The sequence below is a fragment of the Cygnus atratus genome, chromosome Z, assembly GCF_013377495.2.
Source record: "Cygnus atratus isolate AKBS03 ecotype Queensland, Australia chromosome Z, CAtr_DNAZoo_HiC_assembly, whole genome shotgun sequence".
Classification (NCBI taxonomy): domain Eukaryota; kingdom Metazoa; phylum Chordata; class Aves; order Anseriformes; family Anatidae; genus Cygnus; species Cygnus atratus.
In genome coordinates, this window is record NC_066396.1 from 28,523,273 (window position 1) to 28,550,763 (window position 27,491).

The window sequence follows — 27,491 nt, forward strand, 5'->3', positions numbered from 1 at the left end:
CTCCTCAGAAGGGTCTGTGTGCACGTGAAGGAGTAAAGCCACTGGAAGCAGGAGGGAGCTGGGTCCATACAGCATGTGCCACCACCTGAGGCCTGTTATCCTGGAGGGCAGTCTGCTGTACCCACGGCAACAGGGAATTCATCTCCTTGCTTTCCATTGCATAAAAGAGGGGAATTGTGTTAATTCATGCTTGATGTAATGGCTCTCTGGTTGGACACCTACCACCAATAAATAATAAGCCATGGGTCAGGTATTTCTTGGGAGCTAATGACCACCTGTGCTAAAAGCTGTCAGCTCCTGTGGTAATTCATTAAGTGATGGGAAATGGCCTTTATGTCAGTCTTTACGGCAACAGTAGAAAAGTTTTTTTTCTAATGTAGTCAGCTTTACTACACTAATGCCATTTCCAAGTGAAAACAGCAATAGCCTAAAGTCTGGAAAAATGCTGCAGATGCACAACCGCTCTTGCAAGAAACAAACAAACAAACAAAAAACAAAAAACACAACAGTTTGCATGAAGGATGTGTTTAAGGTCTTAAAATCTGTATATTGACTGTTGGTGTTAAATTCAGAAGCTATCCATCCCACAAAATTGATGCATCTTGGACTGGATACCAGGGGGCAGTGCAGTTCGTACCGCCTCTTATAGACATTTGACAACTGATAGGCACAGCTAGCAGAAAAGTGAATGGGAGCCATCAGGCCTGGCATGTCTGGACACTGATCGAGCTGTGTTTGAGAAGTCCACCCCGACAAGGCAGCCAGAATTTCCTGACTGCAGCTTCCAAGGAGGCACAGCCCATTAAAAAAGGACAGGCTCCCACAGGTGTGAACAGACCTACATCACCAGTTTGGCTCACCAGCAGCAATGTGAGGCATAACTGGGCAGATTTGCTGTACAAAGGCAATAGAAGGATAATTTTTCTCATTTGTCCCTTTCTGTTCCTTCCCCTGTCCAACCCCCCTCCCACCACCACTCCTTCCTCCCCCACCTTCTCCCCAACTCCCCACCCCCCCCCAAAAAAAAAGGCACCAAAAAAAACACCACAAAGAGAGTTTTCTGCAGGTGGAAATAGTGCTGTGTATTTATATCATCAAGTAACTGGTGTCCTCGGGAAACAAATGAAAGGCAGAGAAGGCAATGGGAATTTTATCCTCAATACCAGCAGGGTGAAAGTGTAGGATTCTACCAGGGGGCTCCACCTGCATAGCATAATACTTATCATTGACATGCACGTATCAGAGAACAAGCAAGGATAAGAGTCATGAAAGACAGAGGACGAAAATCATATTGACATATTGACTTGACTTCAGGTTTCTTTTTCCAGTTCCCTTACCTTTTTGTTTATCATTATAATCAAGGTAAAATCTTTCACCCTTGTTGGCAGCGTTGAAATTGCAGGCAAAACTCTCACTCCCTGAAAGTTTTGCAGCAGCAAAATAGGGATTTTTACTTCACATACAGAAGGGCAGGGTGGAAAAAAGAGGGATGATGGGATAAAGAAAAGCAGAATAATGAGTTAAACACACTAGCAAATGAAAGCTAGCAGGTAATTTGAAAAGAATTATATTATGCAGGGCAAATAAAAAGGTTGAACTTGATAATGGAAGCCAATAGAATGACAGCATTGAAGGAATTAACGGAAATATTAAAAGATAGAAGTGGAAAGTGGTAAAATATGGTTTTCATCTCCTGCTGGAAAACATGTATTAATGTTTCAATAAAGAGACAAAGGATGGAAGCATTATATTTTACCATAACTTTAAATGAATTAGGGAGTTCTTGCAGCAAAATATTTTATTTTTCTGAAACAAATATGTGTAAACTCACCTTCATTGCAGAAATTCCTGTCAGATTTCTCCATTTCTGCAGAATTGTTTCAAACTCTGTCTTGTCTTTGCTAACAATGACGTCTCTCATGTTCATGGTTTCTGAGACGAAAATGAAAAGGTGAAGAGTATATGAATAACAATGTCTTTCAAATTTGGCTGACAGCCTGAAGAAACTCTGAAAAGATATAAACTTCTAGAATTCTGAAATCTAAAGTTAATATTCTGTACCTTATTAAAAATAAGGACAATAGAAAATTAAATATAATATCCATTATTATAAGGTTTACTGAATGCACAATTACTCCACTGAAGCACTTTTGTGACTTCCACAGTGTTTTGCAAACTCCAGAAGACCTTCTGTGAAGGCAGAACTGGTTGCAAGTGGAGCACATGGAGATCTGGCTGATTTGCAGCCAAAATTTTGTTGCTGTGCAATGCAGCAGTTTGGTGTGTTTAGATTCACTGAGAATTGTGTCCCTGAAAACTCATGCTCCTTGTCTCCTTTAAGATGATGCACCAGATACTTTTGCAGAGTAGTTTTAAAATCATCGTTAAGTTTGGAAAAGACCTCCAAGATCATCTGGTCCAACCATCACCCTGCTACCACTATCACCTACTAAACCATGTCCCCAAGCACTACATCCAGCCTTTCCTTGAACACCCCCAGGGATGGTGACTCCACCACCTCCCTGGGCAACCCGTTCCAATGCCTGACTGCTCTTTCTGAGGAGAAATGTCTCCTAATTCTCAACCTGAACCTCCCCTGGTGCAACTAGAGGCCATTCCCTCTAGTCCTATCACTAGTTATCTGTGAGAAGAGGCCAACCCCCAGCTCCCCACACCTTCCTTTCAGGTAGTTGCAGAGAGCAATGATGTCTCCCCTGAGCCTCCGCTTCTCCAGACTAAACAACCCCAGTTCCCTCAACCGCTCCTCATAGGACTTGTGAGAAAACATACACAGAATTCACATTATTTTTGTTTCCTTCACACACAAACACACACATACATACATGAATAAAAAGTCATCTAATGGAGGCACGTGTTATTCCACCGACAAATAAAATGATTGAAGCAAATTAAAATAGTTATCACAAAAATCTGACGTCAAAAAGAGCCAATATGTGGAAATGACTTATGTGTGAGTCATTCAAAGAGAATTTTTTTGACTAAAACTATGTAAGGAATATAAAATGTCAGAATTTATGAAACTTTTAATAAAAGCTTTTTATTTTTAAGCACAGACTGGGACTATTTTTTTTTAATGTAAGAACGAATACACAGCTTTCTTCTCCATTTTCTTTTTTTCCAAGGGAAACCACTGGAGAGTAAGGTAGGCAATGATTTTAAAGCAAAATGGTGCTCAACACAAACTCTTCATATAGAATTATAACTTTTTCTAAGCGGTTAGCAGTAGTTGAGTTTTATATACCTCCTAACAGACAAAGCTCAGCCCATGCAAAATTACACTATGCAAATGAACACATACAAAGAGAAGAAAACAAGTACATCTGTAAAAAGTAACTATTGCACATGAGGCATTTGTGTTAATTCTGTGTGAAGACAAGGGCAGTGGGGCTGTCAGTGTTGTACAAATAAAAATTAATCTTAAATCTGATGAATCCTCAAGTACCTTTAAAAAAAATGAAGCATTTTTTCCACGTTTGGAAACCAAAAATGGACTCGTGCCGTATTACCTAATGGGCATTATGTACGATCTAATGGGAAAAAAGAGGAAGAAGTTTGGAACCCCCCAGGTCACTGTTCATTGTTTTTAGTGACAAGAACATCCTTCCTCTCTTGTATTACTGATAGCACCAATTTCACAAAGAAAAGTAAGTAACAAGAGTCATTTTGAACAGCAGGTAATGACAGTATTGGTCTTTATTCTCGCTTGTGCCAAAACCCCTTTACACTGACTTGGGAGGCTAGAGAGTCCTAAAAGCAGCACTTTACCAGGTGTTGAGCAACCTTAATGAACACGAAAATCAAACCCATTATATGAGAGAGGGTATGATAAAGCGCCTAGCTGCCAATAACCCCCACACAGGTGCCTCACTCACTGTGAGATACAGAAGGAAACACATCAAAGTAAGCAGGAAAGGAAATTATTCCATTAGCTGCACAAGTCAGAGAAAAACAGTACCAAGGAACAGTGGCGTTATGTCCGAACGAGGAAGAGCCTCTTTCCCACTCCACAGTTGGTTTTGCAGATGGTAAAAGGGGTGGGGACGAGGAGGAAGAAAAAAAGAAACTGTCTGAGGTGTTTCTAAAGCTTGGACACTGGTCATTGAGGGATTTACTGACTCTGCAAGCTAGTGCACCTGGCAGACAGATGCAGCTAAAGCTGCCTGGAGAGACAGAAGAAAAGACATAGGCTGAGAAAAGTTTACTAGAGAACACCTTAGAAAGGGAAAGAATCAAAAGCAAAAGGGAGAAAAATGGAAAATCACACACACACACCAAAAACCACACCACCACCACCACCAAAAAAAAAAAAAAAAAAAAGCAAACAAAACAAATAACCCTCTAAACTCAAAACAGATGTTTCTAATGGGAGTCTGGGCTGCCAGTACAGCACAGGTCTGAGCCTAGGAGAAAACACAAAATAAGGCTCAAGTGGATAATTTTTTCTTCTAATTTGTCTCTGTTTGTTACATGTCCGGAGTCTACTTCTAAAACAGGAAGCCCTAGCTGAGAAAAAGCCTCACCTTTTCACTGGTGTTGCCACTTACTTTCTTATTGTCTACCTCTGTTATCAGAAATTTTTCACTTTTACTGTTGACATTTTGTCTATGAGCATATTGCCTATAGCAGCTGCATCTAGAGTGCATCACGTGGATAAAGCGGTATTTGGGGAATGAAGCTGGAGAGAAAAAGGTGGAAATGACACCCAAAACCCGTACTGGAGTCAGACAGAAATTCCCCATGAGAAAGGCATGAGGCATCATGCACACATATGAAAATTTCCGAAGGACAAGGGCTTAAGAAGTGCTGATTTCAGTGGCACTGACATCGTGAATGTGCCTTATGCCTGGTGCAGAGAGGCAGTAACTGCACTTCAGTAACCCTGTTGTGGCGTGGCAGCCCTGAAGCTCTGCTGCTTCCTCAAGGCTGCCTGGCACTGAGCCTCGAAGCGGGCGCTGTGTGCTCCAGCACCCCAGAGCACCACAGCTCTGCGCTACCCACAGCAGGCGAGGAGAGGCTGGTCCTGCAGCAACCCCCAGGTTTTGTGTCCCCAGCTATTGGATACTCTCTGAGCCTGACCTTCGAAAATGTGTGCAGAACTTTTCTCCTCCACAGGTTTCCTAGCCACGGGGGAGGCCTGGGGCTGTGGTTTTTACTGTGTGAGTGATATTCTCCATGTTTGTAAAGGACAAGCATTTAATGGACCATCTGTCCATGGTCTTCTCATGGTCTACTGTGTTGCAGGCAAAACTGCAGCTCCCATTACGTTTTTAGCTGCCTTTTCCTCTGATTCATTAAAGCATTACATGTGCAATGTCAAATTTTTGATTCAATAGGGTGGGATATAAATGGCTGCAAACTGAAGGGGAATGATACTTATTTCTGCAAAGGCAGAAGCTATTGCTTTGTATAATGCCTACCCAGCCCCAAACGGATGCGGCAGATGGAGGAAGGGAAAACAGGTTACATGCCTGCAGTGTAAGTGTACTGACAGGCTCTGCCCTGCCAACTAGCTCGATGACTTGCCATGCCTCTGTTAGAGTGGTTTCTAACAGGACATGAAATTGCAGTTCAGATTGTAATTTAGGAGCGGTTTTCATGTCAGAGGAGTCCGCTGAAGCACAAGTTAAGTGGCAGGTATCAGCCCCTGGGTTAGAAAAGGACTATTTTATAATTTTAAAAAAGGCAATTGTTTTTTGTTTGCTTGTAGAGAACAAACAGTAAGCCTCAATCTGAATCTCCTAATAAGAAGACCCTTGAAAAATCTTATTATTTGTTATAATCATATTATTTGCCACTCTCTGGCTTTGAAACAAAGAAAATTCAAATCAGAATTCTTCACTTTTATTTGTCTCCAAATTAACATTGCTGTTTGCTATTTCTTTATTTCATATGCTGTTCTGTTCTGAGCTTTCACACCAACACACAGAGTCTTAATTTCTCTAACTACATACTTGAAATCAGATGCAGAGCTCAGGAAGCTGGGTGTTGAGTTCCTCTCAATGCATGCCCCTTAAGGACTGTCCAGAGAGCACTGAATCATTTACTCTGAACAGCCAGCAAACTGCCTATGATGCTTTCAGTCCTTCTGTGAATATTGGGCTGGATTTGAAGAAACATCATTTAAGTGAGGAGCTGCGTGTCTTACCACCAAGCCATATTGTTATGTAATCTGTGCATGACCCACAGATCTTCACGTATGTTTCACTGCAGGCTGTGCATAAAACTATTTGCTATAGTATTTTAATGAGAAATTATTTTTCCCATTATACAGCAATAATTACTTCAGCAGACTTTTTCATCCCAAAAGCAGGTATGAGATTCAATAAGTGGGGGCTGCAGCTGCGAGAAGGAGGATGAAGTTCAAACAGAGTTCACAGAATATTGGCCTAATTTATGTTGGTTTACTCCTGATGGAGCCTGTAGCTGAGCATGTACAACTAACATGTTTTAGGGGTGTGAAGATCTGACTAGCCAGGAGCCAAGCTGTTTTCAAACTGTATTGCTGAATGCATTTCCTAAAATTAAAAAAAAATTAATAATAATAATAAATCAAAGCCTCGATAAGTCTATTGGTCTAATCTAATCTAGAAGAAGCAAATCCTTCCTCCAGGTCACCCTGGCTTGAGTTTCTACTTCCCAGGAAACAATTTCTTTCCATTGCCCTCTCTATCTCATGGTTGTGAGGTCTGGCAATGCACGGCCAGGCAGGGGGTGTCACATCCCCATCAAAGGGCTGGATGCAGCCGTGGGGCCTGGGAAAGCTTCTGAGTCCCTAGATGCCTGTCCCATAACAATTCCATAGGAAAAAAAGACTGAGATGAGAAGGCCAGAAAGGAATCAGTTGTTAAAGATCTGGACAGTGGAGGATCAGGCCTTCAGAGCTCTTTGAAGCATGTACCCAGTGTCTGCCATCCCTTGTAGATGTGGTCAGAGACCAAACCTGCTGCCTTCAGCTCCATCCCTTTTTGTGGCACCTGCCTGTTATGGCTCAGAAGAGCAAGGACTTGCAAGCTCTGTGATGAACATGATGAGGCTCCTTGTCTGAGTTAATACAATTTTCACTGCTTCTCATGGTGAAAGCAACAAAATAGGTAAAAGGGCACAACCCCTTGCCCCAAGGCACACATCAGTGTGTTCACCCAGAAGCTTTGGGATGGAGCAAGGAACTGAAGCTTGGTCCCACACATCCTACAGAGCTGCAGTTGCTCTGGTACATTTTGGTTGTAGCAGAACTGCTTATACCCCTTTGACCTACACCTGAGGTAATCCACAATTCATTTAAATTACACAGTCTTTCTGTGAGATGATTTAAACCAGCATTACAAAGAAGCCTCAGCTTGTCCAGGATCTAAATAGCTCCCTAATGCTGAAATGGGTTTTTGACAATTTTTGCCCATTACCACTGCCTGCTTCACCACTACCCGTTCCTAACAGCCTCCTCGCAGAAGCATGACCCAAGGGCTCGGTTCTGGCTGGCACACAATTGCCATTTTCTTCTCTTCCAGCATTTCTAGGTCTCCGTTGCTATTCCAGACAACACGACAGTGAAGATGACAAACTGTCACGGTGGTACCAAGGTTCAGTCTTTTCATCCAGGGTAGCATTTTCCTGTGGCCTCTCGCAGTATCTGGTATTTCCCTCTCATTACTGCTGTCTTCACTGATCCTTTCGACATCTGCCCTTTTACCAGTGTCATTGTCAGTCTTCAGTGACACAGAGTCCCTCCTGAAGCTGCCGCACCAGCTGACTCTAACCTTTCACTCCTGAGGTACTCTTTGTCCTTGTCAGGGATTTCAAACTGAAATTAAGCATACCTTCATCAGCTTTCTCGTATTTGAGGGGACAGTAGAAAGTTCTGTGGTACCATCTGGGGGGGATAGGTGTACAATAACGTGGTAGCAATTCTTCCTAATTACAATCCCATGGAAACACTGCTTCTCTTTGCACAGCGTGTCATATTTGGCTCCTTTGTGTGTTTTGAAGGTTTCCCCTAAATTAAAAAAAAAAATAAAATAAACCCTCTCGGATTAATCCATCATGCTTGTCCAGACCTCAAGCTGCCACCACAGATCAGAAGGTTGCACTTTTTTATTTCCACACATGAACTCAGGAGCAACAACAGAGCCAAATGAATCTTTTCCACTCATCTGGTTTCTGTGGTCTAATATCTGCCAAGTGTTTGACCGCAGCTCTTCGGCTTGTGTCTGCAGCATCCAGGATCCTGAGGTGGCGTGCGTCCAACTACTAGCTGAGCCTGAGACAGCTTAGCTGCCATGGGCAGCACAGACAGTGTGCATTTGGTTCACCGAGGCCAAGGACACATTACCTTCAGGCTGAATCTCGAGCTCTCAACAAGTGCTAAGGAAAAAGGAATCCATTTGGGGATCAATTAATTTCTGCAGAAATACATAGCAGCTCTTTTTTTTTATTTACATTGCCTTTCCCACGTCATGATGAAGTCATGTAGGGACATTTATGAAAATATTGACATACTCGAAGATGCTTTTGGAAAATGGGAGACCTAGCAAAGATGGTTTAAAAGGCACACCATTGCACCAAATATATTGTAATGTGAAAGAGTAACATTTTTTTAACTGATTTTTTATTGCTTCCAAATCAGTGAAGTATACTGCAAACAGAGAAATGTGAAAAAGGAAGAGAAGAAGAACTGACTTTCTGTGTTGTGGAGACTTGTGTTTTTGGATGCATCCATAGCAGCCTGTCACTTCAGATCGGAAGCGTGCATTTGCATCAAAGTTCTCTGCCATGCCCACTGTTTTGCATCACAGACTGGTCTCAGAGATCATCAACCAGACTCCTCTTAGTTGAAAGCAAGTAAGTGGAAGATACACCACAGGACTGCACCTCAGGTACTGCTGCCCCAAAGAGATATTCAGCCTGGGGGATCAAACTAAAGCAAAAGAAAATAAAGTACTACTTCCTAGAGAAGTAGAAGTGGTCCACTCCACTTGGTAAACTAAACATAGCTTATCACAACCACTTCTGTTAAGCTGGAAAGCTGAGAGTATACACTGAACAGTGCAGGATTCACAGGTAGCATCAGTGTAGGAATACACAACTATCTCACAACTGACATTCCAGTATCATTACTACTATGTATTACAGCAGCAACTAGAGGCCCTTGACAAGGGTCAGGCCACTATTACAGGCACTGTCCAGACTTAATAAAGCAGTCCCTATTCCAAACAATGCAAATGGAAAAAATATGCTGAGCTACAGTCTATTTGTAAAGGCAGCAAGACAGCAGAGAGGTGACTGCAGTGGCTATATACTTTCCCAGACTAGGCATAAATTGGGTCACAGGTGAAAAATTGCTTTGGTCTCATCCTTGCCCAGATTCAAGCTCCCCACTAAACCGCAAATAATCTGGTACAATTAGTCTGCTTGTCTCAGCTGAGGCCTTCCTTGAGAATACAGAAATGCTGCAGCTCAGGCGCGAGGTGGGGTGACTGAAAGTGGGCAGGAGGAGCTCCTGCAGCCTCTCTCTTCCAGGTGCTGGCTCTGAAAGCTTCTGCTGGGGGATCTGCACTTTCCTAAACACTAAATCCACCCCGACAGCAACTGAAAGTCTTTGATTTGTATGAATATATTTCAAAATCTACCATGATTACAGCTTTGTAATATTCTGGAAGCAGATGGCAGGCACAGCTGACAGTGGCAGTAGTTACAAGTGCAAATAGGAGGTGGCAGAGAGGAGGGGGAAGATACGGAGTTGGCTTAAGAAAACAGTGTAAGAAAAGGAGCTCTTATTTTGAAGATGCAACCAAGTGATGAAAGCAGGTAGGGAGGATCAATTGCCACTGGGAGAAAAACATAAATCTCTGCTTCTTGATCGTGGTACAGCATGTGCTTAAATATCTTACTAAACAGGCAAGAGGGGGACAGAGAGAGGAGGAAAAAAGAGATTAAGACATTCAACACCACTTGACCCTTAGGAGCGCCACTCTGCTCTCCTAGGAAATAAACAGCAGCAGGCATTCAGAAACGAACTCAGCCACTGGATAAACACTTACAATAAATGCCAGCTCCCCAGGACACCTCTATATTTCTGGGTCAGGTGAAAAAAAGTTCGCTAGTCTGAGACAAAGCTCATATTTTCCCAGATCATGTCAGTAAAGAAAGTAGCTGGCATTTACTGGCTGATCCTAGCAATGCTCTTAAAGTCGTTACATCTTCATTGCAATCCTTGAGGTGATGCTTACTTCATTAAGATGCAAGAGGGAATGTGAAACGATCCACGGCGCTAAACAAAGTTCTTACAGTGTCTCTTCAGCATATTCCTCTCCCAGGCAGCAAGGAAGATAATTTCTTCCATCTCTCAAAACCTGCTATCATCTAAAGAGTTAAGCAACAGAGAGAATATCTCAAGGAAGACACCCTTGTGCATCTTGCCCCTCTCAACCCCCCAACCCCCCTTTTTAAAAAAAAAAACAAAAACACACAACATAGCATACATCAAAGTGAAAACAGACATGCACTGCCCTGCAGCTCTCTGCAGCATGCTTTTAGGTTTTGGAAACTTCATTTTCTACCTTATGATGATTACATGAGAGAGGATGAAATGCTTGTTTTGAGGTTCATTTTAGACAGAGATGTAATAAATGTTGTGGATTCCCACTGCAATGGAACAAATTATTTTGTAGATGGACAGGGGGGAGTATGTGGTTTAGTTTGTATTTGAGTGCTAGGATCTGGGTGGAGATGCCATATGGGGAGTATTTGAGAGTGAAAAGGGGGAATAAAACAAGAAACAGGGATTGGAGGCTTAGCCACTGAAGTGCTTGCTTTTGCTCTAAATGCAGTCCACCCTGTAGTGGAAAATGAACTTCTCAGTCTCAGTCCTCACTGAACTGCAGCTTTCCATACACACACATACACACACACCTAAAGTTCCAACCCTACAATCAATAATTCATCAACTTACAGCCTCTCCTCAGTTAATTCCCAAGACTGAGACAGCATGAAGTCTGAATTATATCTGCCCCATAATAAAATGTTTGTTCTTCCAAGCACACAAGACGAGATAATTTTAATCCCAGAATCATAGAATCACAGAATCACAGAATGGTTAAGGTTGGAAGGGACCTCTGGAGGTCACCCAGTTCAACCCCCCTGCTCAAGCAAGGTCACCTAGAACACATTGCATGTAGAGCATCCAGGGCAGTTTGAATATCTCAAGGAAAGGAGCCTTCACAGCCCCTCTGGGCAACCTGTCCCAGTGCCTGTCGCCCTCACAGTAAAAAAACTTTTCCCCATAGTCAGATGGAACCTCCTGTGTTTCAGCTGGTGCTCATTGCCTCTTGTCCTGTCACTGGGCACCACCGAAAAGAGTCTGGCCCCATCCTCTTGACACCCTCCCTCAAGATATTTCTATACATTGATAAGCTCCCATCTCACCCTTCTCTTCCCCAGGCTGAACAGGCCCAACTCTCCCAGCCTTTTCTCATGAGAGAGGTGCTCCCTTCCCCTAGTCATCTTCGTAGCCCTCCACAGGACTCTCTCCAGGAGCTCCATGTCCCTCTTACACTGGGGAGCCCAGAGCTGGACACAGCACTCAGGCGAGGCCCCATCAGGGGCAGGATCACCTCCCCTGACCTGCTGGCAACCCTCTTCCTAATGCACCCCAGGACAGCATTGGCCTTCTTGGCCACCAGGGCACCTCGCTGGCTCATGGTTAACCTGTCGTTCACCAGGACGCCCAGGTCCCTCTCCACAGAGTTGCTCTCCAGCAGGTCAGCCCCCAGCCTGTACTGTTGCTTGGGGTTATTCTCCCCTAGGTGCAGGACCCTGCACTTGCCCTTGTTGAACTTCATGAGGTTCCTCTCGGCCCAGCTCTCTGGCCTGTCCAGGTCTCTCTGAATGGCAGCACAGCCCTCTCTGGTGTACCACACCTCACAGTTTTATGTCATCATCAAACATGCTGAGGGTTCAGTCTGTCCCTTCATCCAGGCCACTGACAAGTAAATTGAACAGGTCTGGACCCAGTACTGACCCCCCGGGGACACTGCTAGCTACAGGCCTCCAAGCAGCCTGCGCCGCTGATCACAACCCTCTGAGGTCTGCCATCCAAGCAGTCTCAATCCACATCACTGTCCACTCCCCTAACACACAATTCCTGAGCTTACCTATGAGGGTGTTGTGGGAGACGGTGTCAAAAACCTTGCTGAAGTCAAGGCAGACAACAGCCACTGCTCTCCCCTCATCTACCCAGCCAGTCATTCCGTCATAGAAGGCTCTCAGATGGGTTATGCATGCCACATTGTCCATGATTACTTGCCTGGTTTTCACATTTGTGGGCCTCTGTTGTTTAGAAGGGCTGATAAATTCACCGTACTTCCGTCTGCTGAGTAGGAAAGAACTTTGTGTTGCCCTGATGCTCCTTTCATGAAATTTATATAAAGTCATAAGTGCATCCATACCTAAAAAGGAGAAGACCATTTGGGCAAAACATCTGACGTAAGCGTGTTTCCACACTGATCACTGAGTAAAAGATCCTGCTCGGGTTTACCTACCAACAATGGGAATTTACTGGTACAATTTGAGAATCTTTGGCATAGGTAAGTGGCACTTGCATTGTGTAGGCTGGCTGGTCTGCAACCCCAGAGCCCCTGAACATGCTATATAGCTTGGCTCATGGCCACTGCAACCTGTGCTCTGATGCTGTGGGCATCCTGTCTTGGTGTTTTGCCTGTCTCTGTGCAGGATTTGGGTTCTGGTGAATTGATTTCATTTGTTGCAGTTCATACCCCAGCTTGGTCATTTGACCACTGGCAATTTGATTCCTTTCCAACAGCTCTGTGCATCCAGCATTTAGACTTGCATTCTGGTAGTAAAGGTTGGGGACGTTTCCTTTCAGCTGCTCCTAAAAATAAACAGCATTATCATGGGGAAGCATGAGCACGTAGAAAAAACAAACAAAAAAAAACCAAACAAACAAAAAAACCACCTTTAATCAAGCTGAAATGCAGTCAGGCCTTTCACACAGCAGGGTCTACTTCCACTGGAGCTGAAGACAGCTTTACCCAGTGAAAAGCCTCTTAATTTCACCCCCATTTCTCCATCTTCTCTAGCATATTCAGTCATCACACCTGGGAAGTGGAGGGAGGAAAGAAATAAGGCCTACCTGAGAACTGATCTATTTTTCTGACTTTAGTAGCTATAGAGCTTTGAAAATTTTAGGAAGATTTACATTTGAACCTTCTATAAGGTTGGAAAAATCTTGTCAGCTCAAGCCTGTCAGAGCCATGGCTTTATCTGAATGCGAGTTGTCCCCTTTATCAGCCATCCCGGGGGCTGCAGCAACACCTTTTGAAGTATCAGCAATCTCACATACACTGATTATGCCAGAGGGTTGAAACAGGTTTCTAATTAAAAAGTTGTACTGAAAGTTGTACAGAGAAAAAGGGAACACTTCTGGATACTAGGACATCATCAGGCTTTAATCTGACACAAGAGTTGTTTGATGCATACTAGGAAAAGTAGTGAGCCTTTAGTACTTTTGCCACACAGAGGCCTAGGCTGCTTCTGAAACAGGCCCCCAATTTCAGTTCAGTTAGTCTTGGAAATAAAAGGTTGTGAAGTAGTCAGCAGTTACCTGGAAATACTGGACTGTAAATGCTAGTGATATGGCAGCTGTTTTACACACAGATCAGCTGTCCACAGAGAAGATATGGGATAGTCAGCTGAAGAAAGTTATCTTTTAAACCCTCCCATCATTAAGTTGTCCTTACACAAGTCATCTTTAGCCTGCACACATTTGGTGTTTCAGTTTCCTTGTTTCAGTTAGGACTGTGATTTTTTTTTTTTTTCTGCAGAAAAAACAATAGTCAGTAAAACTGTTTTGTGAATAGTTTTTTTCTTAGGTCTGATAACTATTGGGCTGAATCGGCTTAGTAAATTTCCTCTCCTCCCCTCTCCATCAGAATAATTTAACCACATTTATTTTGCTCTGCCAGGGAGTGGGAATACGCAACATCCTAGCTGGGGGCTGGCAGTTTAGGCTCCTGTCTCAGTCACATGGAGATTATCTGATCCATACGGCTGGAGAGAGCAGGTACGTCCCAGCACAGGAACATGTCCAGCAGAAGTGCTGAGAGGATAGTGGAGTGCTCTGTGCACCTCTGTGCTGACACAGCTCTCCAGTGTTTATCTGAATCAAAACATGTTTGAAAGCAGGTAACTGGTTGCACAGCAGAAAGTAGCCTAGGCTGTTTCACATGTAATTATGGGCTTTCTGAAGCCTGGCAAAGCCTTATGAAACATAAGAAACATTCTTCAAGTGCAAACATGGCCATGATCATGAGGAGCGATGTCACCTAATGCTTTAGGGAATCCAGACCTTTATCTAGTTATCATCTAGTTATCTAAAAAATATGTATCTCCATTCCAAATTATACCGACTTTGATTTTTTTTACAGGGCAGAAGGGATTTTAAGAGTTTATAATTCAGCCAGCATGAATGTTGTAGCATCTTCATCTGTCTACTTCTTTGCTTTCAACAACAACTTTGTGAACTCTAAAGTTGTTTTTTTTTTTTTTTTTTTTTTCCAGAATTGCACTTATACTTGTTCCCTGAGATTTAATTTGGGCCATATTACGAGTAATTGTGGAGAAGAAGAGAAGTTAACCATGGAAGTTAGTCCTCTGGCTTTTACACCTTACCTCAGTGTTTGTCTCCTTGATGTATGTATAGCAACCTGGATCTCTCATGGTTCATTCCAGATATGTAGGCTGGTCTTCTGTTCATGTGCAAATCAATTTCATTGATGTAGCATTAATACATATGTGCCTGATTTATCAGGAGAGTGTACTTCAAAAAACTTAGATGTTACAAAACCAGTATGTAGTCACTATTAGAATCCGTCTGTATACTTCCAAGGTAAACTCATAGGCTGGTTAATGTGAATGTCCACAAAAAACAGTTATATTACTTTTACTCTGATACCATGTTAGGATTACAATGGGAACTGACAAAATGATCAGCCTCTTTCTCTCCATTTTATCTGTTTGCCAGTGCAGAACAGCGATATCACTAGCGTTTTTCATACACTACCTATACAAAATATGAGGCAATGGTGGAGTAACAGTAAAGAAATAATGCCAAATAATTTAATGTATCATTAGGGGAATCTGTCTTGAATGACTAGCCAGGAAAATAGAGTGGAAGCTATAACTTGAATTTTTGCCTGTGTCAGAAATAAATGAATAAACAGGACAACTTTTTCATGAGCAAAAGAAGGGCACCTTCAATGCCAAGAGAAATGTCAGGTTGTTCAGTGGACAAATATTTTAGTGTCTATCAAAAATGAACCAAGTCTTTATGGAAAATGAATCTTCCAAGGTATACTTTCTACCTCTCAGCCACATTATTTGCTCCCATATATGTGAGCTCATGCATATGACCACACACCTGTGTATGCTTTGGACTGTCTAATTTACATGAATTTCTTTATGTCTTAGATATTAATGGGAGAGCCAGCTTATTCTAATTTTTCATATTTTGGTGTCTTCATGTGTTATATAATGTTATTGTGCCAGTATATGGGGAGAGTTAACCTGAAAGGAGTTCTTATTCATAATAATGTGTGTGTGACCTTTTTCTGGTGCCCTTACTCTGTGGTTCTCATGAGTCTAACAGCCAGAATTTAATCACAAGATTTTCCATAAAGACAGGAAAATTACAAAGATCTTTGCTTAGCTGGGTAGAGTTAAGCTCAATCATTTTAGCTGATTCCTGCTAGACACACCAGGCCTTAGCCTTGAATTAAATTATCTCAATGGCATAAGTCTAGTCTGAAAAGAAATTATTAGAAGGAATATATTAACATACTCCCCATGCAGTGGCATGATCTTTTAATTCTGTTACTTCTGAGCCCCACAAAGTCAAAATTACAGAAAGAATATATTTTGGACAGATATGATGTAAATACAAATCAATGCCAGAGATCTTATATATTTGCATAGAAATCCAAGCTAATTTTAAAACAGAGGGAGAATCTATCATTTATTATGTCTTAAAGTGTCACTTCCTATTTTGCCACAAGCTCCTGCTGGTGTCATTGCTAATAACAGTCTCTTAAAACACACCTTCTATAACTAAGAATCCATGCCTTAAAGCATAGTCTTCTCAGGAACTCTCTTTGGACTGTGCAGCTGACCACAGTGAGCAACATGGACCTTGTGAACAAAAGGGGATGCTCTCAGCTTCCTTATCTGAAAGTGTGCTGTAGTTATGGAGAACCAAAGAAGGAAGAGTTCATTTCAAAAGTCCGTCTGTGGAGTGCCATATAGTGTAAGGGCTTTAAAAACATTTGATAGAGGCTGTGTATAAATTGTTCTTGAAGGAAATGCAGCACTAATATCTAAAAAAAAAGTCACAAATGTGATTTTCTTGTTCCTTTCATGATAAGCACTTCCATGCCTTTTTATTTCAAATTCAGAATGGAACACATCTTGCGCTGCAGGTTATTCCCTCTGCCACATTACTTCCAAAACTGTGTGGGCTCTCAGTGACATGTCACACACTCTCATCTCCAACACCTATGCAAGGTGGCCTGAGTGACTTCATCCATACGTTGTTTCCACAACAAACAAATAATCACCTATGCTTTCATTGCAAAGTGCCCTTTATGAATTAAGGCCTTGTCTGTCCCTTTGAGTAAATGCTATTTCCAGAAATGAAAAGAATACAAGTCCTTAGCCAAACATTTTTGCCATCTGACTTCCACTTACCTGCAATTTTATTCATTCTCGACAACTTGCACAGGTACCTGGAGTAGGTGAGGGCACTCAGAATACTCATTGCTATGCAAAACGTGCTGAACAGCAATGGTCATCACCAGTTTAGTAATTATTCCTCCATTTTGTCATTTCAATATGCCTCTGGTGTTGCATAGAAAGCTCTGCTTCTCAGTGATATGTATGGGTATTCTCAGCTGTTTGCAGTTATTGTGTAGCTCTGATTAATCCTTCCTTCTCTCTGACACAGAAGGAGCTGCATTCTAATAGTCTTTATTATTTTCCATCAGATTCCATACTCCTGCATAAATATATATGTATATATGTAAATCAAGTAAGTAGTGTTGGAAGTCCATAAAATGTGAGACCATGAATATGTCATCACTGTACATTTTATTTTCCCATCTACTCTGAATCTCCCAAATGTTGTTAGTTTATTTATGGCTGTATTGTTCATATGGGATACCTTATTCTGAAGAGGTAATCTGGCCCAGACCTCCAGGTCCATTTTCATGGTTTAGATTGTATTTGAAACAACTATTTTAGCTTCTCTCTTCAGATGCTAGCTCATATCCTGTCAGTCCCTGCAATAAGCTTAGAGCATGCAATGAGTATTGCTGATTGATTCCCACCTATAGCAAAATCTTTATACTTGTTTTTACTCCTCCTATGTATTATCATTTTAAGGCTTCAAAGAAGATCTTGGCAACTAAAATCACGTTGTACAATGTATTTCAATCCAACAGTACATGAATGGTTTGTATGAATCAACTTGCCCTGCAAAAAGATGCAGCAGTTATCACCTGGGACATTTTTCCTTTATAATGAAATTTTGATCAACTAATGGCCAGGGAGTCTCAGTCTCCCTTTAATGGAAAGTTACAGACAAATGCTAAGTTGGCCTTCTCCACTTGTACCACAGAGTTCAGTTGATACAAGCACAACTCTTGGTTCAGCTTACAAAAATAATGACAATTATATCTGTGCATTTTGGAAATGAAATAATTTTCCTCTTATTCTATGGTCCTCATCTTAATGACAGCCTATGGGATACGTAAGTTCCAGCTGTGACTCCTTCTTCATAGGCTGAAGGAAATAATCCAATTCAATTTTAACAGCTCTGTGATACTTCCATGACTAAAGCACTGCTTTCAATACTATATTAAGACAATGTGTACCTAAAGGTAGTAACACAGCTTCTTTAAAAGGGGTTGCCACATGTTTATTGTGATTTATCTGAGAGGGGGAAAGTGTTCTTTGTCCATTTCCAGCATGAGTTCACACTCACTCAGAGTGGTGTGTGAGTGTGTTTGAACTGTGTGTTGACACAGCATCGGTTTGGTGTTCTGCACATGGAAATCCTTACCCAAGTCCCTGTGTCTTGCACAGATTAAAATATTAATTAAATGAATAAAAAGTTGTGTTTTTTTTTTCAGTTCTTTATCAAGTGTTGATGGAGGGGAGAATGATGGGAACAATTAAATCAGACAGAAGGTAGTTCTACAAGGTTGCTCTCCAAGAGGTACATAGAGACGTGACAAAGCATTCTGAGTGATTGTGCAGAGCCCATTTACTGTGATAGTCCAGACAAATATCACCACTCATCTAACATTTGAAAAGTCAGGCCAGATGAAATAATCAATTAATAAGGCCATCAACAGAATAGTAGACAAAAAGATATAATACAATGATGACAGAGCCAACGCAGGTGGTAGAAAATGGAGCTGGAATTGAAACAGAAAGAAAACTTATCATAGTTTGCCCATGTGGGGAAAAAAGATTCATCCTTCTGTTTACCATAAATACGTGTATTTTCTGAGTACTTTGTCGGTAATGGTAATGCAACTTAAACTGTTACCTTCAAACATTTTGAACTTTCATTTGTTATCTTTACTGTAACCTGCATTTTAGGAATAAACAACTGAAGCACAAGCAATGTATTATAAAAACTAAATCTAAAATGTAAATCTAAATGTAAATGTACTAAATGCATCTAAATCTAAATGTACTAAATCACTATAAATATTGGTAATAATATTCAGCACATATCTATATTCTCCTTCCTCACTGTGGATATGGTATAAAGTTAATACAGTACGTTCTGTATGAACTGCTGTAATACTCAAAGCAACCGTACCATAGATTCTCAAGCATGTGTGCTGATAGAAAGTCTAGCATCGCATAGTTCATTTATCAGAACATGTCACCTTGTGGGTGGTGTAAATACAGAAGTAACTGTGACAAAGGCACTTGTCACACTGTCAGAGTCATGTCTGATCCAACATGCTGCATTTTTATATGTAAGAGGCATAAGGTAATGACAGGACACTCTGTAATGTGTAGTAATAGAAAGGAGATCATCAGAAAAGATTTATATAATTACCATAAAAAACAAAAAGTATCTTATTATTCATAGTGTGTATTCCAATGCTGTCTTGACATTTTACACTGTATGATGCCATAATGACTAAGGAGTAAGAAGCAGCGATTAAATTAAAAACCACAAGGCAACAGCCAGGTAATGTCCTGATCCAGAGGATGGGAGGACATTGCACAGATGGAGGCAGTTGGGAAGGGCATGCCCATGAGGCAGCCCCCATTCTTGGCCCACCCTGGAATTAAAAACAGGCTGGACAGCAGACTTGGGCAGCTGGCTCCCAGTACCCATTCTCTTTCCAGGAACAATGCCATTCGTCAGCCTGGCAAAAACTCAGACTCCAAGACACCCACACTGTTGTCTGAATGATTAAAGCTTTGTGCAGCCGTATGTGCACTGGTCTGCAGTATGAACATGTTCCATCCTTCCAGGTCATGTAAAGGAAACAGCCTCACCCAGGCTAAAGCTTGGTGCAAGCTCATTTTTTTGTTGTTGTTGTTTGAGAATTGTAGAGGTTAGTCTAAATTGGCACCTTAGCACTAACTTATAAATAAAACACAGTTACTGAGCATGTCCAGGCAAAAAGTACAATGAAGTCTATGCTTAATTCATACCATGGATGTATCGTAACTCAAAGTGCATGATGCTATACCCTTTCCAGTGCCAGCTTCAGTGCCTGAAGCCAGTTTTTCTTCAGTTACACCTCAAGCAATGATGGCAACAAGTGTTCTTCATCTTGTTCTTCCAGTATTTCTTATCTTGTGTGGAGGAAAAAGCACCTCGTTTTAGTTGTACAATGTTCACAAGTATGTAACATTACTTGGAAGCCCTGAAGAAGTCTGACATAAATTAACTCCCTTGCCTGTTAATTCAAATTCTTCCCGTGGACTGTCTTATGTTAATGTTACTCAGGCTAACCCTGCCCATCAACATTGACTGAAATACCCAAGAAACACAGGAAACATTTGTATTGTGATTCTCCACATCTCTTTCCTGCCCAATGCTTAACAAAAATCAATCAATCAATCAATCAATCAGTCAGCCAGTCAGTCTCCTGGAAAGACACGTCCTCTTCTGTCATAGCACTTATAATCATAGCAAGGAGCAAAATATCATTTTTAAGATGACATCCTTAAAGCTATTGCCTTCTCAGTTTCTGTTGCATCATCAGCTTTCTTCACAGCTGTTAGATATAATGACCTCAGCTCAAACAAGCACACGCTTTAGTTCTCACTGAGTGCTGGGGGATTTAAGAATGTACTTAACAGTTAAACACATGCTTATGTCTTTTCAGAGTGCCAGATCCATCACTTCTATAAGTATGTGTGTCTTCATTAGGAAAAACAACAACAACAGAAACACACAGATTTCCAGTTTTTCTTTCAATGGAGAGGATTTGAAGCTGCTCTTCTGAGTTTTTATATCAGCATGGATTTTATAGACTTGCAGGCCACAGTGACATGGAAATCTATTGAGAGGGTGGTCAGGCACTGGAACAGGTTCCCCAGGGAAGTGGTCACAGCTCTGAGCCTGCTGGAGTTCAAGGAGTGTTTGGACAATGCTCAGAAATATGGTTTGATTTGTGGGTGGTCTTGTGGGGAGTCAGGATTTGGACTCAATGAACCTTGCAGGCCCCTTCCAACTTTGGATATTCTGTGATTCTATGATTTTGTAATGAAATGAGACTAAAGTTGAAAACTCTGTCACCATCTCCATCTCTTAAGAACTGGAGCAGAGTGAACCCGAGTTCCTCAGCCGAACTCAGCTGACATAGGACGGCACAGAAGGAGATGTATCTTTCAGGTAAGAGAAAGTGGTTTCTTGTGCACCACCAGGGGAGGCAGAGGTGGAAAAAGAGAAGCTGTGACACCGTACAAGCACTGCTCAGCAATGCCAGAACACTGGTGTGTTATCAGCACTGTTTAAGTTACAAATCCAAAACACAGCACAGTCTGGAAGAAAATTAACTCCATCCCAGTCAGACCCAGTACGGTATGTTTTCCCGCATTTAATCTTTAACAAATATGAGACTTCATCCTGTGGTTGGATTGTGCAGAGTGCTGCTGTACTGACTTCAAGGAAAGCATACAACAGCAGCTTCTTATTACAGGACCTTGGGGTGTCAACAGCACATAAATGATATTTCCTTAAACAGCTTTTTGTGAGTATTGCACTTCCCTCCAAAAATGATTTTCCCCCAAATAGTCAAATATTTTGAGTACTTGATAATCAAAATGATGGCCGTTACAGTTTTCCCCACATTTTTCTCTTACAAAAAAATGCAACCCTTCCATGATACATGAAAATCACACATGGACGACATATTTTATTTCTGTTTTTAAAGTGGGAAAGAGCACAAGGGATTTGAAACAAGCAAGCAAAATGCTGTTAGCAGTCCTCATCCCTCTTGACAGATGCCCTGTCAAGGTCAATACAGTTTAAAGGCTGTCTCTTCAGTCAACACCATCAACTACTGAAAGACAAGGAAGACAAGCCAAGGACTGGAGGAATTCAGTGCTGCTGCCTCCCTTCACAGCAATCTCCAGACGATCTGGGGAATCTCTGCACCTGTTCAATGTTCCCTGCTTGCAAGGGCTTTATAGCACAAAACTTTGATCCTCAAAAAGTACACAGCACACATTTCAATTCCATTATTTCATGGGTTTTAAACACACACCTAAAGTGCTGCCCAGAAAATGGATACCTACAGGAATTATGTTCATGTAATGCTCTAATGCTTTTGCGGGCTAACTCCAGTAGGCAGCTAAGCACCACACAGCTGCTCACTCAGTCTTCCTCCCAAACCCCAGAAGGACAGGGGAAAAGGAAGATTAAAGTGAGAAAACTCATGAATTGAGATAAAAATAGTTTAACAGCTGAAGAAGAAGTAAGAGAACAAAGAAAGAAACCAGAAATCATACAAAGGCAATTGTTCACCACCCCCCATGTGTAGACCAATGTCTCACCGGATCCCAAGCAAAAGATGGGAACATACCTAAACTCCCCTCCCTTCCATTCTCTTGCTGAGCATGACATTTTATAGCACAGAATATCTCTTTGGTTTGTTTGGGTCATTTGCCTGGTTGCGTACCCTTACAAACTCATGCATGCCCACAATCTATTCACTTGGGGAGCAGAGGAAGAAACAGAAGGCTTTGGCACTGTGTAAATACCATTCAGCAGTAGCTAAAACATTGGTTTGTTATCACCATTGTTTTGGTCAGAAATCTAAACCACAGCACTACACCAGCTGCTATGAAGAAAATTATCTCCATTCCAGCCAGAACCAGTAAAAACACTTTATATCAGTAGCTGCCCACTAGCAGATAATCCTAACTCTGGTTTATCTGGCAAGTGCATGAGTCCTTTCAGTGTGTCCTTTGATAGTCCCACGCTTTCCACGGTTATCAAGTTATATTTTCAAAATAAAGGGTAATGCCTCTTCTCTCTCTATGTAGTAAGACAACTTGCTTTTGCAATAAACACATGTAAATTGCTTGAAATTCACTTTTCTAATATGTCCTGCTCTTGCTTTCCTGGACAGAATATTCTAATGAAAGTTTTTTTAAAGAAAGTAGGGTTTTACCTGTGTGGAGCCATTACCAACTTTCACATCTTAATAAAACAGTAAAATTAGACAGATTTCCTGTCTTCAGTTCACTTATCATAGACATGACAAGTAGGTTTAACTTGTGCCATTAAGTTCTACCCAATAGCCCCCCTTGAAGTAATTTGCACTTGATGGGAATTATTTCAGAGACACTGAAGTAATAATGTCAGTGGAAGCTGAAGTGGAAGTGGGACAAGCTTCTCTGAAGTCACTGGAATTGCAGTTGCCCACATCAGGCTTAGTGAAACCCCTAATATTTATCAGAATTTGCAAAGCTTCAGTAGCTCTGGGCAGCTGGGTGTTTCGGGGGTTTTGTGTAGCTCTGTTTATAAAGTGAGAGTTGCTACGGCATCTGAGCACCACTGGAAAGGCAGAGTGTTGCTGCAGGCCTACAAACAGCATCCAGCCTAGCTGAGCTCTAAAAGGTGCTGCCATGCCAGGCCTGTTCTACAGCATGCATGCACTGGCCTGGAAGCAAGCTGCGTTAATTTGAACTTGTTTACTCTGGGTGCTGTGATTTTGAACTTTCGGAGAAAGCCAAAAAAACAAGAAGCCCAGTGCCCAGTTTCTTTTTGCTGGGCAAGTGCTGTTGCAAAACAAAACAAAACAAAAAGAAGTGGCTATTTCCTGGACCACGAGCTGCGCTTAAGAATGAAAATGATGACTCTATGTTAAATAGTGCCAGTCCCAATACTGACCCCTGAGGAACATGACCCCTGAGGACTGCATGCTCTCACTCAGTTTCTAGGTGCCTATATTATTTCACATTACCAGAATTAGCTATTCTGTCCTGACTGCCAACCTGCAAAGCTAGGGCAATACCTGCTTATTTAATAGAAATTAAAGGGAAAAAATAAACAAACAAACTAGTTAGCATAATATTTATCCCAAACGGTGAGTGAAATTTCACTACTGAACATAATCTATATTATGGCTGAAGATTCACAAAAGTTAATGATATACCATATAAAACAAGGTATAGCATGGAGAGTTATAATTCATCAAAATTAGAGAGACATTGTAAATTGGATATACTTTTTAGAAGGAAAGTTCACAAAAGAAAAAAATGAATGGTACATGAAGTAAATGCTCACTTTTCAACACTGGAAGAAGAATAACCTCTTGTAAATCTGAGGGCTATGGAAAACTCATCCCAGGAGTGATGAAGAGCTTCTACACAAGGAGAAATAGCTGTGTCTCAGCTAAATTCAGCTATCATGTTTTAATTAACCCAACCCTAAGAGCATATTTTCCCTATTGAAATCCAAGTTACCATATCTTCTTTCATCTTCATGGGGTACAGACTGATCTTTAGAGAAAGCATAACAAGTCCAACACCTGAATCACTTTTCCTTTCAAAACCCTTAGCCACTTTGTGTAACATCTCTGAGATCAGCATCTACAAGGATTGTTTTTCTCTGCTGAGGAGGCACTTCAGCATGATGCATGCCCAATTTATGGCACTTGCAGACCTGCCAGTATTTTACCTTAGAGCTTGTTTGTACATGCATCTTCCTCCAAGCACCACCCAGTCTGTCTGAAACAATGGAAATAAGAAGAAAGTCTGCTTGTTTTTATCTACAGCTTGCCAGCTCAATTTAAATCACTCTGCAGGAGAAACCTTAAACCGGTCACTCAGAATGGGAACATATCAACTCTGGTCAGCTTTGAATTTGCTCCCAGAGCTTGTCAAGAAATTGTGTTTCTAAGCCCACATATCTCTCTGGTGGCTGAAAAAGGTGAAACGAGCCATTTGAAAGATTTGTCACTATCTACGAATGGATCACTTGTGGAAATATTTTAAATAATGTAAGTGGAGCTATAAAAACCCTGTCTAGCCAAGCAGCTGCAAGTAGCTTAAGGGTTATTACCACTGGGAGGTGATGGCAAAGATACACCATTTTTAAAAACAGTTTTTGCCTCATTAGGTTGCTTCTCTGGAAATGAGAAATTTGCTTTAACTGCATTGTTTTGAATTGCTTGGGGAAGAATCCATCAACCACAAGGTGCCCTGCTGCTTAACTTGGCCAAAAAACTGTTAATAACTCCAGCAGATGTTCTGCTTTTTAGGCAACAGGACTCCCTTTCTCCCACCCCTTTTTTCAGAGTCAGACACAAGTATGGCTGAATTCCAGCATCCTCCACAGCTACTGCTAAAGCAAAATCCAATGTTAGCCAGTCACTGGTGGTAAAACTTTCATGCACAAAGTCTGTGTGAGAGCAAAGCTTGGTCTCAGTACATTTACTCTGTTGAGCACTGTTATTATAGCCAAGAAAACTTTCCTCTTGAGAAAGATTGCAAGACCAGGCCCCGTACTTCCAAGTCTACACTTTTAAAAATGTTGATCTCGATTATCAATATTAAGAACCTGGCTCTCCTTACTTACTTAGGTATTTTCTATTTTTGAGCACCCACTCATTCATTCAAAAACTTTTTAATGAAAGAATGGGCTCTGTTATATTCTCAGCACAATATCATTTCCCTTCTTTTAGTTCCAGATGCTTTCATGACTTGGACTACACAGTTCTGCAATACTGAGAATGTATCTTATAAATACCACTATATCTCAGTGCTGTACTTAAGCAAGCATTGATGCTGCAGCATTCACTTCTTGTCAGCATCTCTGTGCTGCTGTGAACCTGAATTCTTAAACTAAATCTCTGTTATAGGCTTTTTTTTTTTTTTTTCCCTAATGAGAAGGACAAATTATGACAGAAAAAGCTCTGTTTCCTTCTTCTTGAAGTACAGAGTTTAGCAGACATTCTTAAAGTAAGATGTAGTGACCAAGGTAATACAGGTGTCAACATATATATGGAAAAAATATGTTGAACACTTCATATCCATAAACAAGGAAACAGTGTCTGGGTGTTTCAAGAAGAGCAAAATGAAAGACTGATTCCTGATTCATTATGTATTCTGCTGTTATTTAATTCAAAATAGCACTGGCCAGGGATCTGCAGCACATCATTCACCAACTGTAGTACTTGGATGCAAAAGTGCTCATTTTATGTTATATACTGTCAAAGGTAAGGATTGTTAGTTTTTTTGGATTCTCTTTCATACTCATTTTGAAACCTATGATTGCCAGCTAATTCTTGCTTGCCAAATGAAGTAAGGCCCATGAATCTGTCAGAAAAGACGTTAACCCATAGAGGAGTACTTCTGGTGGGAGTAGTAGTCTCAGTACCATCAAATGACTTTGTTGTCTTTTTTCAGATATGTCTGTTGAGCATTGTCTTATGGTGCTCAATGCCATTAATACATGAAGTCTCATGCAAATCAGTCTTTGCCACAGTTATACTAGGTGATGTTTCCAATCATAAAATTGAAAACAACAACCAAAAAAGTGCACAGCTGTAAATACTTCCTTTTTCTGTCCAATAGCAGGCATATTAGAGACAGTTAAATGCCATAGCGGATCAAAAATATTGTTTTAGGCACATTCAGTTCCCTCCTTCATTTGCAGTGGTTACAAAAATGTTTTGGGAAAAATGCTAGGAATAACCATAGTTAGGGAAAAACAGCATAGATACATATCATATTCTGTTATGTGTGTCATATTTGGAGATGTAGTTATGTCTAGAAGTTGAGATTTATTTATTATTTTCTAAAAACATCTTCAAGCTTTGAGAAACACAGAGCACAACAACTTATAATTTCTTTTCCAAGAGTACAAATCCAACTTTTGAAGGAAATGGAATTAGAGTTTCCAGACAAAATGTGAACCTCTAGTTGTCAAACCACTTCCACCAGCTGGGAAGTATTGTCGTCATTTAAACTAAAGAACAGTTTCCAAGTTATTGTGGCAGAACAGCAGTAGCCTTATTTTATCAGCACTTCTTGACACCAATTCAATGATACACACAACTTTTGCCTACAACCAAACGTACTAAGGTGAAGAACCCAGAAATACAAAAGTTTTCACAGATCAGCCATGAATATTTCTTACATAAATCCATGCAATTTCATACATAATCCCAGAGGATTCAAAAGGCTATATGAGCACCTGCTATGTATCAGAAGCATCTCTGACCTTCTGTAGTAGTCTGCTTGCATTTAAAGCACATCTAGTCTGTTTTCCTTATTTCAAATCATAGTAAATATAAAAACAGACAGGTTTCAACACTTCCTTTTAACTCCGACTATTTCCACTATTTGCAGCACGTTACCTAGGAATGTTTGAATTACAGGACATTACAAGAATAGATAAGAGACTGGATTATAGAATCTAGAATCAATGTATCAAGTAATTTTGTCATGTCAAAAAGGAAAAATTACATACAGAATTGATTATTTTATGCTACTACCATTATGAACATCATATCAAAATTCACATTAGTTCTTACATCATATTACGTAAGTGCAGTTCCTAAGATTGTATAGCAACTGTGAATCTTAAAAGAATATTGTGCTTTTATTTGAGCTGTATAGAAACTTTTTACACCAACATGAATTACAAAAAACAACAACAACAACAACAAAAACAAGCTCTCCCATATCTATGCCAAGAAATCACGGTAATTTTCCAAGAAATTTCCCATGCATTGTTTGACTGTAGTTTGTAAGCTAGCACAAAGGTGTTGCTTAGAGACATCATGTCTTTCCTGTCAGGACCTGTCACCATTTTCTGAACTGTGGATATACTGTAAGCACATCTATGAGACAGAAAGGTGAGTCTGAAGTATCAATTTCTTTATTCTTATTTTCAGAAAAATTGCCTGAGT

General features: G+C 40.9%; 2 long non-coding RNA genes across 7 annotated transcripts in view; both read right to left on the minus strand.

The window, feature by feature from the left end:
• The window catches only part of LOC118257659 (uncharacterized), a 77,473-nt gene that overhangs the window by 32,264 nt on the left and 17,718 nt on the right, over positions 1-27,491 (minus strand). For all 6 annotated transcript variants that reach the window (XR_004781663.2, XR_004781666.2, XR_004781668.2 and 3 more), the window contains one exon: positions 1,832-1,932. This is a non-coding gene — a long non-coding RNA (uncharacterized LOC118257659). The remainder of the gene's footprint in view (positions 1-1,831; positions 1,933-27,491) is intronic.
• Positions 12,320-13,125, minus strand: LOC118257660 (uncharacterized). Its single transcript, XR_004781670.2, has 3 exons — positions 12,989-13,125; positions 12,789-12,904; positions 12,320-12,461 (listed from the first exon to the last, which is right to left on the minus strand). It is a non-coding gene; the product is annotated as an uncharacterized LOC118257660 (long non-coding RNA).